The sequence below is a fragment of the Gobio gobio genome, assembly GCF_949357685.1.
Source record: "Gobio gobio genome assembly, chromosome: 1".
Lineage (NCBI taxonomy): Eukaryota > Metazoa > Chordata > Actinopteri > Cypriniformes > Gobionidae > Gobio > Gobio gobio.
Genome location: NC_137097.1, coordinates 73,422,197 through 73,437,584, shown reverse-complemented (window position 1 = coordinate 73,437,584; position 15,388 = coordinate 73,422,197). Strand labels below are relative to the sequence as shown.

The following is a 15,388-nucleotide window of genomic DNA, read 5'->3' as shown; positions in this document are numbered from 1 at the left end:
CAATAATTAATTCACCTAAACCTGTTTGACTGACTTTCTTCTGCAGAACACATATTTTGAAACATGTTTTTGTCATTGTCATAACATTATTTAGGCAATTATAATTGCAGTGTAATGTGATGAAGTCAAGATGGATCTTGTTGATACTGATTTCATTTGATTGGTATAACAGCATTTGTGTATGTAATTAAAATATGTTCAGCAGTATCAATTATGCAAGGAATGCAATTCAGCCACTGATCTACTGTATATAAATGACTGGATTGCTCAGGACGTTCTGAAGCCACCGGACGTGTTCCAGCGGCCATCTTACTATTTCCTACCAACAAAGGCCACCATTATTGACTTACAGCCAAAACATTGACCTTAAAATTACATGTTCCCCTTCAAGGGAACTCGAGCTGCGTCACCGCTTTGGGAACGCCCCTGCGTGATTGCGTCGTGAAGCACGTATGTCATCAGTCCAATAGAGAGACGGAACGTCATAGGCGGGTGACGTCATAGACCCGGAAGCTATAAAGCACACCGGCAAACACACGCCGTTAGCTTCTGTTGCCTTCAACAAGCGCTCTGTGTTATTCTGTCCAAGTGTCTTTGTGTTGTGTCTGAGTTCAGACTGTTTTGTTACGTTTGCACTATTCACCACATTGATACAAGAGAAAAAAAGTATGACGAGCGAACAGCGTTACAGACAGTGTGTTCCTCCCTGCTCACGCTACATCCCGAGCGGGGATACACACTTGATGTGCGTTGTTTGTTTGGGAGAGCAGCACGCGCAGTCGGCACTCGAGGGTGCCGGCTGCGAGCATTGTGAGGCTCTGCCTCTTCGCGTGCTGCGATCCCGCCGGGCGCTCTTCGAGGAGGGCGTCCCGGTTAACGCTCCCCACGGCACGGGTCCCGCTGCGGCTGAGGCTCAGCGGCGACTCATGTCGTGGGGTTCGCAAAAGGATCTGACGGAGGGGATGGAGACGGGCCCCGCCCTATCTCTTCCTTCACCCGCCAGATCCAGCGCTGCCTCTCTGGGTTCGGGAGCCCGCTCTGCGGCTTCTCCCGCCCGGGGAGCGGCCGCGATACTGCAGCTATCTTCCTCCGAGGAGGTTGATGTCTGTAGCATCGATGCAGGGGGTGGAGACTCGTCACTTCATTCCCCTGCAAGTGAGGAGCTCATGGAGGTGCTGAGCAGAGCGGTGGCCAGACTTCACATTGACTGGCCACATGAACATCATGAGCGAGCTGCTGTAAAAAGCAGACTCGACGAGCGCTTTCTCCCCGCACGCTCTGTTCAGCCTCCCCGAAGGAGTCTGCCGTTTTTCCCGGACCTCCACACCGAGGTGTCGAGGTCTTGGAAGCGGCCCGTGTCTGCACGCATTTTCACCCCGCAAACGTCCGTGTATAGTAATATCGCGGGGTGTAAGAGACACGGTTATGGTCAGCTGCCTCGGGTTGAACAGACGCTTGCGAGCCATCTGTCACCCGAGTCTGCGTCGACCGTAAAGGCTCCGTCTTTGCCCACAAAACCTCTTAAAGTGACATCATCTTTTGTGGGCAAAGCATACTCGGCAGCAGGTCAAGCCGCCGCGTGTCTGCACACGATGTCTATTGTGCAGGCATATCAGGCTGATCTGCTAAGGGACCTGGGGGAAAGCCACGAGTCGATACTATTAATGAACTTCGATCGACTGCCGATCTCGCTCTCCGTGCCACCAAGGAGACGGCTCGATGCGTCGGCCGTTCTATGGCAGCCCTAGTGGCCACGGAGAGGCATTTATGGCTAAACCTTACAGATATTAAGGAAAGGGACAAGAGCTTTTTGCTTGATGCGCCGTTGTCTCCGGAGGGCCTGTTCGGTGACGCTGTCACCACGGTTACCGACAGGTTCCTGGAGGCGAAAAAACAGGCAGCGGCGCTCAAGCAGTTCCTTCCCCGTAAGCCCCAGGTCTCGTCTGCTGCTGGGCGGGAGCAGCAGATGCCGAGTACAAGCTCCTCGCACAGGGCGCAGCAAAAAGTGAGTGTCGCCACTCGTACACCCCCGCAGAAAGGGTCGTCGGGTGCGCGGCGCTCACAGGCGCAGCCTTCTAACCCCAGGGCTGATCTGAGGACAGTCATTGTTGCGAGGAAGGCTGCGTCAAAGAAGTCCTGACGCCTCTGGGCCCAGGACAGTGAGGGTGGTCCCCTCCGCGGGCGCACGGTGCTTACCGCTGTACACGGTACCCGTGCGTCCGCGGTACCCTCACGGGGTCAGTCCGCCAACCCCGCCCGAGTGCCGGGGCGCGGAGGGGCCCCGCGGGTCATTCAAGGATGGCCCGCACCCTCTTCGGAGGGAAATTATGCCGTCGAGTCAGTCGTTCCCTGCCGGTTCGCCGCTTCAGGGCGCTGCACTCGCGGTGCAGAGTACATCAGAGACCAGCCTCGAGGGGCTGGTTCCCTTAGTAGATTTTGTGTCAGAGTGGGAAAATCTGCCTCACATATCTCGTTGGGTCCTGCGATGTGTAAAGTTGGGGTACGCGATTCAGTTCAGATGCCGTCCCCCCAACTTCAACGGGGTCCTCTCCACTGTGGTGGACCCGGTGCAGGCTCTGGTGATGACTCAAGAAGTACAGACTCTGCTGCAAAAGGGGGCTATAGAGAGGGTTCCCCCCCCGGACAGGGAGTCAGGCTTTTACAGCCGGTACTTCATAGTGCCAAAGAAGGATGGTGGGCTGCGCCCCATCTTGGATCTTCGCGTCCTGAACCGAGCCGTGGCAAAGCTCAAGTTCAGGATGCTGACACTCAAACAGATCGTGTCTCAGATCAGGTCCGAGGACTGGTTTGTCACGATAGATCTCAAAGATGCGTATTTCCATGTCTCCATCCTTCCGCAGCACAGGAAGTTCCTGAGGTTCGCTTTCAGGGGAGAAGCGTACCAATATCGGGTGCTTCCTTTCGGTTTAGCCCTTTCACCCCGCACGTTCACGAAGTGTGTGGACGCTGCTCTGGTCCCCTTGCGTTTGCAGGGGATCCGCATCCTCAATTACATCGACGACTGGCTGATACTAGCACAGTCAGCGCGTCTCGCGGTTCAGCATCGAGATGTTGTTCTCGCGCATATGAGGAGGTTGGGGCTGAGGCTCAACTCCAAGAAGAGTGTTCTTTCTCCTGTGCAGAAGATCACTTATCTCGGGGTGAGTTGGGATTCGGTCGCTATGCAGGCTCGTCTGTCGGAGCCTCGCGTGGGGTCAATCCTCTCAGCCGTGAAAGGGGTGAAGCTAGACCAGCCGCTCACTGTAAAGCAGTTTCAGAGACTGTTGGGTCTGATGGCAGCCGCGTCCAATGTTATTCCTTCGGGCCTGCTGTTCATGAGGCCGCTACAGTGGTGGCTCAAGACCAGGGGTTTTTCCCCGAGGGGGAACCCCTTTCGCGTAATCAAGGCAACGCGGCGGTGTCTCCGCACCTTGGTTATGTGGAAGGACCCCAGGTTCCTGACCCAGGGCCCGTCGCTGGGGGCACCGTGTCAGCGTACTTCTCTGACCACGGATGCCTCCCTGACGGGCTGGGGGGCGACCATGAGTGGTCGCTCGGCCCAGGGTCTGTGGCAGGAGCACCAGCGTTCATGGCATATAAATTGCCTGGAAATGTTGGCGGTGTTTCAGGCTCTGAAGCACTTCCTGCCGCATCTCAGGGGCCATCATGTGCTTGTACGCACAGACAGCACATCAGTGGTCTCCTACATCAACCATCAGGGGGGCTTGAGGTCTCGTCGCTTATACAAGCTGGCGCGCCTTATCCTCCTCTGGGCTCAGGGAAAATTGCTGTCAGTCAGGGCTATGTACATTCCTGGGCGGTTGAACGTGGAAGCAGACATCCTGTCGAGGCAGGGGCCAAGGCCCGGGGAGTGGAGACTCCACACCGATGTGGTGGAGCTCCTTTGGGAGAAGTTTGGCAGGGCCCAAGTGGACCTGTTCGCCACTCACGAGAACTCTCATTGTCATCTGTGGTTCTCCCTGTCGCCTCCAGCTCCTCTCGGACTGGATGCGATGGTACAGGAGTGGCCGAGGCTGCCCCTGTACGCTTTCCCCCCGATCGCTCTGCTTCCGGGAGTTCTAGAGAGAGTGCGCCGGGACGGGGCCCGTCTCCTTCTAGTAGCCCCGTTCTGGCCGGGCCGGGTATGGTTCTCGGATCTGGTGTCTCTCCTCGACGGCTCTCCCCTGGAGATTCCGTTCCGGAGGGACCTTCTCTCTCAGGCGGGCGGAGTTTTTGTTCACCCCCGCCCGGAGTTGTGGAAACTGTGGGCTTGGCCTCTGAGGGGGCCCAGCTCATAAGTTCCGGTCTCTCAACTGAGGTTGTTGAGACCATTCTACACTCCAGAGCTCCTTCTACGAGGAAACTTTACTACCTGAAGTGGAGACTCTTCACCTTATGGTGTCGAGATCGCCTGCGGGATCCAGTTAACTGCCCTGCGAGCGTGGTGCTGGAGTTCCTGCAGGAGAGATTCTCTGCTGGGTTAGCCCCCTCCACACTAAAGGTGTACGTGGCGGCCATAGCTGCTTACCACACTCCTTTGAGTGGTGTTTCATTAGGGCGACACCCTCTAGTAACTCGTTTCCTCCGTGGAACCTTGAGGCTGAGACCTGTGACACGCACCAGGGTGCCGGCCTGGGACTTATCCATCGTCCTTCGAGGCCTTTCCGAGGCTCCCTTCGAGCCGCTCGAGGAAGTTCCTGAGAAATTTCTCACTTTCAAAACAATTTTTCTTCTTGCTATTTCTTCACTTAAAAGAATCGGGGACTTGCAAGCCCTCTCTGTCGCACCCTCGTGCTTGGAGTTTGCCCCGGGTATGGCTAAGGCCTTTCTCTCTCCGAGGCCCGGGTATATTCCTAAGGTCCTCACTAATCCTGTGAGACCTATTGTGCTCCAGGCCTTCTGTCCTCCTCCCTTTGTGACGTCAGACCAGGAAAAGTTAAATCTGCTTTGTCCAGTTCGCGCCTTAGACGCCTATATCCACAGAGCTGCCCTGTGGAGAAAAACTGATCAGTTGTTTGTTTGCTACGGACCTCCATCCCGTGGGGGTCCGGTGTCAAAGCAGAGGATGAGCAAGTGAGTAGTCGAGGCTATCTCACTGGCTTATGTGGCGGCCGGACAGCCCTCTCCTTTGGCTGTTCGGTCCCATTCCACTAGGAGTATGGCTGCTTCTCAAGCTCTCTTGGCAGGGGCCTCCCTGCAGGAAGTGTGTGATGCGGCGGGGTGGTCCTCGCCGCATACATTTGTCAGGTTCTATGAACTAGATGTTTCTGCTACTCCGGGGTCTCGGGTGCTCGCCTCGTAGCTGTTACAGGCGGGCATCCAGACTCGCATGGGGACGTGGGTATTCTCGTTCCCAAAGCGGTGACGCAGCTCGAGTTCCCTTGAAGGGGAACGTCTCGGTTACGACTGTAACCTTAGTTCCCTGATGGGAACGAGACGCTGCGTCACCCGGCCATACTCCTCGCATGCCCGCAAGCGCCTTGTTTCAGGCCTTCTTCAGAAGCTAACGGCGTGTGTTTGCCGGTGTGCTTTATAGCTTCCGGGTCTATGACGTCACCCGCCTATGACGTTCCGTCTCTCTATTGGACTGATGACATACGTGCTTCACGACGCAATCACGCAGGGGCGTTCCCAAAGCGGTGACGCAGCGTCTCGTTCCCATCAGGGAACTAAGGTTACAGTCGTAACCTAGACGATTTGTAGCATCTCAATCTCACAGAATTAGTTTTATGATATATGTATGTAAATTAATATTTACTTTTCTATATAGATCAGTGTATAACGCACCTCTACAGAAGACATCATCCAGTTCAATTAAGTTCAAGTTTTGTTGTCATCCGGTAGCGTCAGTGCATTTAAATCAATAATCGAATATTAAACATCTTTTACAACCCAACTAAGCAAGACAAAAACAGTGGCAGTACATCCTCCATCAGGTGACAAAAATTGCACACAAAAAATCGCCAATCGTCAGCCTCAGCACAGGCTCTACTCTTCAACACAACAGGAACCCCAAAAATTCACACACACCAGAAACATTTTTAAATGACAAAATAATACAACTTAAAACACCAACAGATCACCCCCTATATTAATATTGAGCAAAACACATGAAATAACACTTAATTTTAACATTTACTCTCCTTTAACAGGTGTATATATGTGTGCAGTGTACATACATTCACATTTATATGGGAACTTGTTTGTGCAATATATGTACACAATAAAGGATAACATTTTATGAATATTATATGTAATGCTATTTTGTCTTCATTTTTATATGTATCAATGGTAACACCTTGGTATGGGGAACACATATTCAATATTAACTATGACTTTTGCCTCAATAAACTCTTAATTTACTGCTTACTAATAGTTAGTAAGGTTGTTGTAGCTATTGCCGGCCCGTGGGGTTGTGGGGCCCTAGACGAGATCATGAAAACTGGCCCCACTGGAGGAAAAACTATCATAACAATTTTACGAGTGAAGAGAAAGCACATAAAATATCAATATTTAAGTGTATAAATATGTATTACGGGTAATATGTTCAACACACATATGAAAACATTTAAACAGATTTAAACAAGAGTGCAAGTGAGCTTGAAAAATGAAACTAAATACATGAAACATATAAATAAAATAAAATGTGTCAATAGTACATACAAAATAAATAAATAATAAAAATATAAGGCTACAGATCGGTCAATATTTAAGTGTAAAAATGTGTATATTAAGTGTTAATTTAGCATACATATGTAAACATATTTAAACAGTTCACCTAAAAGGCCTGTAGGTGGCATGCCACCTTCATTTAACCAACACTGATAACTTCATCAGAGAGTAATACAAATAGCTTTACCAAATGCAAGAGTGGATAATTCTTTAACTTAGCATGCCGGGTATGGTCCAATGTTTCCCTCATATGTGACACAAGCAATACATAATGTGCTATTTACAGGAGTCAAAAAAGCATACCTTTACTTTTTAGCCTGTCTTTCTTCCTGTTCTCTTCTCTACTTTTTCCGGCTTCGGAAAGATAGCGTTTGGATGCCATTTCTACCACAACTTCAAAATCTATACTTCTTTTCATTTAAATTAACTAAAAAGTAGCATGGTGTACGAAGAGACGTGACAGCGTTAAGAGAGACTAGGCAATATCCAAATAGTGAAGCCAACATTACCATAGAGATTCGAAAATTTGGTATTTATTTTTGACAGCACTTTTTCTGTAATATAAAATGCTTAATAAGCAATTAAGCATTAATGAAGAGTAAGCACGTCAGTAAAATACAACATTTTTCACGTTTCTAACGAAAGTGAGCATTTTGGAGAGCAGTGTTGTGGAATCTGTGTGTGTGAATACTGTGATAATTACGGTACTCCGACCCTTTTCACAGACTGTGGGTAGGATTTGGGGATGTAGAATATAGTCATGTAAAATAAAGCATTAAAATGTGCTTTATAAGTACTAATAAACATGCAAGCTAATAAGCAACTAGTGAAAAGTGGGATTGTTCCCCATACGAAAGTGTTAATCGGTCAATATACTGCCATGATCAATGCATATAGCAGTATATTATAAGCACTAGTTTCCCACTCTGTAAACAATTGCCAGGAATTTACAGGATTAAAGAGTATTATGTTCCAGTAAATTACTGTAGTCAGAAATGTACAGTGAAATTAACGCATGCTGGGTCGTTTTCTTTTACGAATTACTGTTAATCAACAGCAGAATGATGCTGCCACCACAGTAATAATTACTGCTCTTCTTTTACCATGAATTCACATGATAAAGTTGTCTTTAACCACGACACTGTAAGAAATTATATTGTTCAGTACTGTAATTGTTTGCGTCACCACGATGGCGATCAGTGTTGTATTTGCTAGGGATCTTGGACCTTGTGTATTCATATTCAAATTTCTGATCTAGCCAAGTCAGAAGTGTGACAAATGAAAAATAAGTTAAGTGGCTGATTTTAAGTTATTCAAACTATACTATTATTAGTGTTATTTCAGTATGACGATTTGCCAGTATCTTATTTCAAATTCATAACTGTTTGTAGATTGAACTGCTGAGATTTATCTTTGAAAGGCGTGACATCATCTTACAATACTTTTTTTTCTTTTCTCCTAATGATGCACAGACATCTATACATCAATACTACAAAACACAACAATGGTGACACTAAACAAATGATTATAATAAAAAAGATAAACTCTGAAGATTACAAAATAAACCAACAACACAAACTGCCTAAAGTGAACCAAAAATATGTTCAACAGATAAAAGATAAAACCAAACCAACAAGAAACTCCACAGCACAATCTATTCATACCGCACTGCATGCTGGGGTCTGAGCTGTTTTGGGGCCCTTTAGAAGTTGACATGCTCTGACATTTGTGCTTTTTTCAGTTGCTTGTAAACATATTAATGGCAAAAGTGTCATTACACTGTATTCAGCACAAACTGGGCTACCATAATATGTGAGCAACAGGTCTATACTTGCATGCATTTATGAGAGAAAAACATTTATGCATGGTTTAAAAAAAAACACACAAATATGTGTCAGCAAGACATTTGATTAATGGGTGTTGTTGCCTAGAGTTTTTGCCTCAAAATTATATAAAAATAATCATGCCTACTCATTCACATAAAACAACATATTGATTTAAATTTTGTCAGACACTTTTTGTTTACAAGGGCTATTGCGTGGGGGTGTGAATAATCATGAATAATGCTGTGATTTACAGCTGAGAAGACAAAGAAAAGCATAATGAATGAGCCTTTGTGTCAGGTATGTGAGAGGGAACTACAAGAAAGAATATAAGGACAAAATAAATATTATATAACCCACACCATTGAATTCAGTCATTGGGCCAGTGGATGGTCCTTACAGTTCAGTAATACAACACAGGACATGGTCGACGTTGAGAGAGTTATTAAAGCAATAAGCTGATTGATTTGATCATGCATACAGTTTGATCTGCATTAGAAGTCTGATTGTTTGAGTCTTTTACAGTTTCTTTCTCATAATTACTCATCATACTAAAGCTAAGACGCACCGCAGCCTGTATACAGTTAGACTTCTTTGCAAATGGATCCAGAAGTGAAATACTCAAAGAGTGTATCCTAAGACAGAAGACACCACAGAACTACACCATGTACCCCAACGCCAACACGGCTGACAAAAAGTCAAGCAAAATCTGACATGAAAGAAAAATGTAAAAATGTGTACGTTTTTAAGTCTAATATGAAGGTTCTGATTGGTTGAGAGAGGAGCAGTTTGGTTTGGACAGATTTTAACTGCTATTGTACAGATCCAACATTACTGGAAGTCAAATCTCATCTGTCTTTCAGACGTCAGCTGCTCAGACTCTGAATATAAGAAAAAATTATATTAGGCACATTAGGCAGTGCATTACAGTGATTTTACCATCATTTTGATTGATTATTGATTATAATTCATATAATGATTATAATTGATTATTGATAATTATTTGTTACCTAGGAATTGTCACTCGCCTTGTTCAGTGAGACGTCATGCTTTCATTCTCTATAAAAAAGATACAATAAAAAACTGAAATAAAACTAAAAAGGACAAAGAAAATGTTCTGTTATTCTGTATTCAAAGCTCAAATGTATGTGTGTGTGTGTGTGTGTGTGTGTGTGTGTGTGTGTGTGTGTGTGTGTGTCCAAAAGTTACTTAACTAAAACTGACAAAACCTCCATTGACATCCTCCAACAGAGAAATGATTGAAAAATAAAATCTAATTTCTAAAAATGCTAATGTTTTCTTTTAGGGATTGAGTCAGTCTGTAGTCGGGTCAATGACAAATAAGAAAAATAATACTTTAAGATATATAAAAAAAAAATTTTAGGCAAAAGAGTTTTAAAATGCATTTTTATGTCCAAAAATTGTATGGTGTTGATTCATATTGGTTTTACAGCTTTTAAGACAGCATTAATTCATTATTAAACAAGATTTCTGATTTTACCACCCAGAAAATGTCAGGTGGTGCGACCATATATTAATTTAAAATAATAGACATATACAAAATACATATGAATCATTGTAAAATGCATATCACATGGTAAATTCCCTTTCCATTTCTTTATGTATTGCCCTTTTAGTCCAATTATGTTCAGAACACAAATTTCCATAAGGAGTTTTTATGTTTTTTTTTTGTTTGTTTTTTTACATTTAATTATTTGTATACATTATATAATGGTTTACATTTATATCTCTTACTTCATTTTGCAATTGCAGTGGGAATTGATACTTTTAAATGTAAATTTTGTTGTCGCACCACCTAACATTTTAGGTCTTTAAACACCACAACTCAAAAAGTCAATTGAATTTAAAAAAAAATAAAAGAGTATCTTATAAAGGAAAGATTGTAGATCAATTTGATATGTGACATGTATTTTTTTTTAGGAAAATAATGAATTCGGACACAAAAAATACATGTCATGTCATTGACCCAGTCACTGTAATTAGCTGTATAAAAACAACAACAGAAGTCTACAACATGTGCTAATTTACAGCACAGTTATAAAGTATTTGCCATTATCACATGACCTGAGATTGACTAATTACACAGAGCTGACAGTGCAGCCCTAAAGAAATACGATTATAAAACATTAGAGAGCAAAAACTATTTATCATGGAGTGTTTGTCCTAACCAGCAGCAACATTACATTTTGTCAGTCGCTTAAGGTCCTGGGAAGCCCCGCCCATATCAAACTCTCATTGGGCCAAAGAAATGCTCCTCATGTATATTAATCATCAAACATGGATGAGGTGATTTTGAAAGTTTAAAAAGCATATTATATGACAAATGATGAAAGACAAATAGCTTGTGGCTGGAATTCTGTCCCATTACAGGTCAGGATGTGCTGTAATAATTAAAAGGGTAATTTTGCAAAATGTTGGCCATGATGTTCAACATTGTGTGTGTTTGTGTGTTGTGTGTGCTTGTACTTGGTGTTGTGTGGCTCTGGCGGTTTGTTATCCTGAAATATCTTCAGCTTTTCACTGTTCCTGCGCATTGCATCTCTGAGCCATGCGAATGAACCTCTGGGATCCAGTGCACCACTGCCGTCCTGCACAAACACACACAGACTCAATACACAACAAACACACACATACACACACATTCGTTTGGGCCACTGTATTCAGAACAGAGTAGTTTGATTATCTGAGTGTGTTGCACTGATTCATATACAGTATAAGCCTTCATATTACTCTCACACACAGTATGTTCTGTTTGCTTTATTAAAACACAGATCTGCATTTCTGATACACATTTCTGGACCAGAATTACTCAGAAACACTATAGAAAATGTATGTTTGACAAACATCTGCAATTTACATATTCAAATGATTTTGGAGTCCTAACTCAACCGGTCTAGATCATCACATATTTCAACCCAAAATAAGCACAAAACAAGGGGATTTGGCATAATGAAAATAAAGAACACTGACATAATTTTCAATTAAGCACATTGTCCTCCTCATTGTAATGTGAATAAAATATAATTGTAAAATATTCATATATTATGATAGAATCTGCTGTACTGGCTAAGTAAAATATATATTTTTTAATATAATTTTGAGATTTTGATATAATGAAAGACGTTTATTATTAATATTATTATTTATTATTATCATTATTATAATTTTTCAAAACATAGGCCTAAGTTCTCATTTCTTTTTTGATTTTAGGGTAAAAACTGATCTGGGCGTATTCTTGTGAGACCCTGACACATGCAAACATACACAAATAAAGATTTTTAAAAAAATCAAACTAAAAGCATCTTGTGTCAGATGATCAGTGTAAACTAAGAGATGATACTAATGAAATGGGCTGCGCTGAATGATGCTGGAAAGATGCATCAGCATCCCTAATGAGCTGCAAGAACATCTTCAAAGTTCAAACAAGCAGGAGGAAAAGATGTGAGGGAACTGACAAGAGGAGTTTGTCCTGTACCTGTTTCTGAGATCTCGATACACATTCCTCCAGCATGTCTGCTGCTGTCCTCTTGCCCTGTCTGCGGTACAGAATGGCTAGATTCCTCAGCGTCACATTTATGTCCGGACTGCAGACAAAACATCTCATTCAGTCAGGAGATACGAAAAAAAGAGAACAATCAAACAAACAAAATGTATAGACTTCAATTTCTTTCTCCAGGATATCATTTCTTGTTTTATTTCTTTTGATCTGGGGGTGTCGTGTCATTTCGACCCGTTCATCATCTTGGTCAAAAACGTCTCGGTTACGTATGTAACCCTCGTTCCCTGAGGAGGGAACGGAGACGTACGTTAGTGACTAACGAATGGGGGTTTCGCTTAGAAGCCAATCATCTTCGAGTATTCAACAGCGCCCAATGGCAGTGCCAATGCCATGGGCATGCGGAATTTGCATGCGTAACTCCGCCCCACCTCGTGGGTATATAAGGAAGTACGCTGGCAACATCGCATTATGTTACTGCTGCAGGAGCCAAGACTGAACTCCGCGTTCCAGGCAGCACAGCTGACGTGGCAAAGGAAACGTACGTCTCCGTTCCCTCCTCAGGGAACGAGGGTTACATACGTAACCGAGACGTTCCCTTTCGTTCAGTCACTACGACGTACGTTAGTGACTAACGAATGGGGGTTCCAATACAACAACGCCACTCAACTGTCATCCAGTGCCCTGCGTAAGTGTGAGTACCCTGTCGTAAGACTAGTACGGACGAAGGACTCCCACTTAACACAGGATTACCAAGGTACAAGTCAAGTCAAGTCAACTTTATTTATATAGCGCTTTTAACAATGTAGATTGTTTCAAAGCAGCTTTACAGTGTTAAACAGGAAAATAATGCAGCATAATTTTATTCAGCTGTATAGCCATTCTGGAAAAATTTCAAGTATCATACAGTGACAGTGTGGGCTTTAGATCAATAATTTGATCAGTAATTTAGTTTAAATGGTTAATTTAGTTTATTATTTAGATGTATTTCGATGTTTAGTTGAAAAATTTAGTGTCCCCAACTGAGCACGCCAAGCCAGAGGCAACAGTGGCAAGGAAACCAAAACCCCATTAGGTGACCTAATGGAGAAAAATAAACCTTGGGAGAAACCAGGCTCAGTCGGGGTGCCAGTTCTCCTCTGGCCAATTAACAAACAGCGTATTATTATTATTATTCTGGCAGTTTTACAGCTCGGAGGTCATAATAGATCAGAATATTCGAGGGACCGGGGGCAACATGCTGGAGACGGGTTTATTTAGGATGATGTTGATTAAATAATTATTAAAGTGCAATATTCGAATGATCGGAGGCAACACGCAGGAGACGGGTTTATTGAGATGCCGTGTCGATTAGGCAGTTTCAGGGGGAGTCTAATCACGGTCTCCCAGACACTTCGGGGTCCTGTGTTGGTCTTCTCTGGGCGCAGGTCCACCATCTGATCTGGATACGGCCCGGATCCAGCTGACTGCAGTAAACCTCGGGATAAAACAGAGAGACTAACATTAGCGTAGATGCCATTCTTCTGATGATGTAACGAGTACATCAGGTGTTATGGGAAGTGTTCCCGGTTCCGGCTGACCTAGTTAATGCAGCCTAACAATCATTTCATTGAAAAAGTGTTTTATGTGTATGCCACAGTAAAGAGATGTGTTTTTAGTCTAGATTTAAACTGACAGAGTGTGTCTGCTTCCCGAACAATGTTAGGAAGACTGTTCCAGAGTTTAGGTGCTAAATAGGAAAACGATCGACCGCCTGCAGTTGATTTGGATATTCTCGGTATGATCAACTGGCCAGAATTTTGAGACCGCAGTAGACGTGATGGAGTATAATATGTTAAGAGCTCGCTCAAGTATTGGGGAGCTAAACCATTTAGTGCTTTGTAAGTAATAAGTAAGATTTTAAAATTTATGCGATGTTTAATAGGCAGCCAGTGCAGTGTTGACAGAACTGGGCTAATATGGTCATACTTCCTGGTTCTAGTAAGAACTCGAGCTGCTGCGTTTTGGACCAGCTGGAGTTTATTTATTAAGCGAGCAGGGCAACCACCCAGTAGAGCATTACAATAATCTAACCTTGAGGTCATGAACGCATGAACTAACTGTTCAGCATTTTGCATTGAGAGCATGTGCCGTAATTTAGATATATTTTTAAGATGGTAGAAAGCAGTTTTACAGATGCTAGAAACGTGGCTTTCAAACGAAAGATTGGTATCAAAGAGCACACCCAGGTTCCTCACTGACGACGAGGACTTGACAGAACAGCCATCAAGTGTTAGACAGTATTCTAGGTTACTACTTGTGGAGCTTTTTTGTCCAATAATTAAAAATTCAGTTTTTTCTGAATTGAGTTGCAAGAAATTACCAGTCATCCAATGTTTTATATCAGCTATGCATTCCGTTAATCTTGTGAATTGGTAAGTTTCTTTAGGGCGTGAAGAAATATAGAGCTGAGTATCGTCAGCATAACAATGAAAACTAACGCCATGCTTCCTAATGATATCTCCCAGTGGTAGCATGTACAGGGTGAAGAGTAGCGGTCCTAGCACTGAGCCTTGCGGTACTCCATACTGAACTTGCGATCGGTGTGACATATCTTCATTTACTACTACAAACTGATAACGGTCGCATAGGTATGATTTAAACCATGATAATGCAATTCCACTAATACCTACATAATTTTCGAGTCTATTCAAAAGAATGTTGTGGTCGATAGTATCAAATGCAGCGCTAAGATCGAGTAACACTAATAGAGAGATACAGCCACGATCGGATGATAAGAGCAAATCATTTGTAACTCTGACGAGAGCAGTCTCAGTGCTATGATACGGTCTAAATCCTGACTGGAAATCCTCACAGATACCATTTCTTTCTAAAAAGGAACATAATTGTGAAGACACTGCCTTTTCAAGTATTTTTGACAGAAAGGGTAGATTTGAGATTGGTCTATAATTGACTAAATCTGTAGGATCAAGTTGCGGTTTTTTAATAAGTGGTTTAATAATTGCCAACTTAAAAGTTTTCGGTACATATCCTAATGACAAAGATGAATTAATGATATTAAGAAGAGGATCTATGACCTCTGGTAGCATCTCTTTTAATAGCCTAGTTGGTATAGGGTCGAGCATACATGTTGTCGATTTTGATGATTTAACGAGTTTAGCCAATTCTTCTTCTCCTATAGCAGTGAATGAGTGTAATTTTTCCTCAGTGACACTACAATGCTCTGTCTGATGTGATGCTGTATTAGACGGCTGCATGGTTAAAAAATTTTTCCTAATATTATCAATCTTACATGTGAAGAAGTTCATAAAGTCATTACTGCTGTGCTGTTTACAATCATCAGAAGTTGAAGCTTTATTTTTGGTTAATTTAGCCA

The 15,388-nt window shown here is 43.5% G+C and overlaps 2 protein-coding genes across 2 annotated transcripts in view; one reads left to right on the top strand and one right to left on the bottom strand.

The window, feature by feature from the left end:
• The window catches only part of LOC307125338 (uncharacterized protein), a 500,360-nt gene that overhangs the window by 243,676 nt on the left and 241,296 nt on the right, over positions 1 to 15,388 (top strand). The window lies entirely within an intron of this gene.
• Positions 1 to 15,388, bottom strand: part of LOC307122960 (uncharacterized protein) — a gene marked incomplete at both ends in the record, with an annotated part of 765,959 nt that overhangs the window by 522,061 nt on the left and 228,510 nt on the right. The gene's annotated exons all lie outside the window — the stretch shown is intronic.